The sequence below is a fragment of the Pristiophorus japonicus genome, chromosome 7 (genome assembly GCF_044704955.1).
Source record: "Pristiophorus japonicus isolate sPriJap1 chromosome 7, sPriJap1.hap1, whole genome shotgun sequence".
Taxonomy (NCBI): domain Eukaryota; kingdom Metazoa; phylum Chordata; class Chondrichthyes; family Pristiophoridae; genus Pristiophorus; species Pristiophorus japonicus.
This window is the reverse complement of record NC_091983.1, coordinates 109,374,520-109,377,257: the sequence shown is the minus strand read 5'-3', so window position 1 is coordinate 109,377,257 and position 2,738 is coordinate 109,374,520. Positions and strand designations below refer to the sequence as shown.

At 41.3% G+C, this 2,738-nt stretch overlaps 1 protein-coding gene across 6 annotated transcripts in view; it reads left to right on the top strand.

Moving 5' to 3' along the window:
- Nucleotides 1-436, top strand: part of cd2ap (CD2-associated protein) — a 249,038-nt gene extending 248,602 nt beyond the window's left edge. For all 6 annotated transcript variants that reach the window (XM_070885236.1, XM_070885237.1, XM_070885240.1 and 3 more), the window contains one exon: nucleotides 1-436. This exon is cut by the window's left edge and continues 616 nt beyond it. The gene's annotated coding sequence lies outside the window, so the exon portion shown is untranslated.
- The last annotated feature ends 2,302 nt before the right edge of the window (nucleotides 437-2,738 follow it).

Here is a 2,738-nt window from a genome sequence, read left to right as displayed (position 1 = left end):
CAAAGGAATGTGGACTACAGACCAATTCCCTATGCAGAGTAAAACTATGTATTTTCATATAGATGGTTATATTATATAATTTAAATGGTTATTTACACATAACTTTCAATAAAGGGAGCTTATGGCCCTTGCAAAGGGTCTGAGGAAATGGGCAAACACCAATTGTATCTTTAAATGTATTAATTTTGATGAATTATGGTTCGAGACTAGATTTTTTTTCTGTTTACCTGTGACCCTCTTTCTGTTCAGTTAGTATTCTAGAGACAATAAGAAACATACTTTTCTGATGGCGGGGGAGGGAGAAAGAATACGTTTAATTGCATTTACACAGTTTTTTTTGTTTTCTGAGCCATCTGCTCCTAGTGAGGTTTTAAACCAAGTACTATTGGGGACTGATTTTCAACTGTCCTTTGCTGCAATAAAGCTCATTACATGATCAGGAATGACAATCATTTAAAAAAAAAATCAATATTGTGATTTTCTTTCTCATCTTCTGTTACACAGCAATACAAAGAGACAGTGCAACGCATTGTCATGTAAATTTCTCACTATTAGCTGTTCATAACATTCCACTCCCTGCAAACGCATTCCATTTATAGTTTGTCCACTTTATTTTACTTTCAGATGTTACCTTTCTTAAGAAAAAATTGATTTTTTTTTTATAATCCATTGCTATAACCTTTATAATTGAGGTTTCTTCACAATAACTTCTTTACAGGTGCTGTACGATAATGCATGCTTATTCTAAGTTTGTTTTTACAAGCAAATTATTAAAAAAAAATGATTTGACTTTTTAAAAAATATATTTTTTTTTCTTTTTTTTTTAAACCAAAAGACCTGGAATAATCCTGAGGTTATTTTTAATTTTGTAAATGTAAGAGCATGGATTACTTTGGATAATAATTACTACCTGTATTTGAGGAACTACCGCAATACAGATAATCATCCAAATGGTTTAATTATATTTGTTATCTTTCCCAATTAATATCATTCGTAGAGCAGGCATGGTCAGTAGTGGTGATTTCTCATAATTTGAAGCATTAAACTATTCTTTCAATTGTGAAACATTTCTTCAACTGCCTGTTCCCTTTCTCTCATCGGTGTAACTTCTCTCTCAAACTCTCTCCAACAATTGCTGTCTCTCCCCGATGAATCCGATTGTGTCCATCATCTTCTCAAGTTTAAGTAATGTGAATCAACAAAGTCAACACTCGGTGCTCCAAACTCCCAAATCTTACAGGGATAACACATGACTGTCCCTCCTTATAAATAAAGTCATCGCTATTTGCTATAAAATGCAACAGCATTCCTACCATTAGCATATAAATAAACAATAACAAATAGGATGCAATAGTCATATAAAACAAATGACTACTTTTGAGTCCCCATCATCAACATCCTAGGTGTGACTATCAATCAGAAGTTTAACTCGATCAGCCATGTCAACACTGACCACAAGAATAGAGCCAGAGTCTGGGTACTCTGCCACAATTGGCTCACCACCTTTTCCCAAAAAGCCTATGCATCATCTACAAGGCTTTACTCACCTGGATGAATACAGCCACAACAACATTCGAGAAGCTCTACATCATCCAGGACAGATGAGTTTGATTGACATCCCTATCACCAAGCTTAATATCCAAACCTGCCCCCCGCCCCACCCACCCCCCTCACTGATATACTGTGGCTGCAGTATGTACAAGATATACTGCAGTAACTTGCCCAAGGTTACTTTGGCAGCCCTTCCTCCCTCCCCTGTGACCTCTGGCACCAAGAAGGATAGAGCATTTGGGAATATTGTACGTGAGCAGTTTGAGACATGACCTGTGGTCAGAGAGGAAAAAGGTGACTTTGGACCTCTGGTTCCCAAAGTCCTCCACCACCTAGATTTCCCTCATGTCATTTCTGGGTCTGTTGCAGACTAATTGATAAGAGAGTGATTGCTATGACTAGTCAACAACTCCACTATCATTGTATCATCATTATAGACGGTCGAATGAGGATGACTTGCTTCCACAGGTGTTTCGATGAAGGACCCGATGTTCCAGTCCTGAACTCCAATTGAGGGGGTGGAAGATGCTTGTGCATGAATTTTTTTAACGTGCTGTAACTGTTGCACACCAGCCACTACACGGGCTTGACAGAGCTAGGTCTTGGTCCAATGGCAAGGGTACATAAAGACGACTGGAGACCTGCTCTGCTGCACGGCCCTAGCACGTACACATCGCAGTGTGGGCTGGCCTGTGCTGCCCCTGGACCCTCTGCTCTTCTGGGCCCCGAACCCTCATCTATCGCTCCTCCGCCACGATCTCTCACTGCTCCTCCGCCATAAACATTCACCGCATTTCGCCACAAACACGCCGTGCATCCGCCCCGACCTTCTCACTCCTCTGTAACTGGGCCCTGCCAATGTTCCTGCCCACACTCCAAAACGGCGACCAGAGTTTTGATGACATCACCCAAAATGTCACGTGGTACAGCTCACACTGGGGTTGAAGTGGTATGCCACTCCAGCTCTTTTATAGCCCGACCTGTGGAGGTGTTCTCTTGCAGATCAGGGGGGCCACGCTGTTCCAGGCCCGCCGCTCCAGCTCTGTTATAGCCCGTCCCGTGGAGATGTTCTCTTGCAGATTGGGGGGCCAAGTATCTAAAGCAGGCGGATGTCTAAACCAACCAGATTACTTCATAGAACCTGTTTTTGGATTGAATGGTTTTTTGTACGTGCATTGTATCATGCG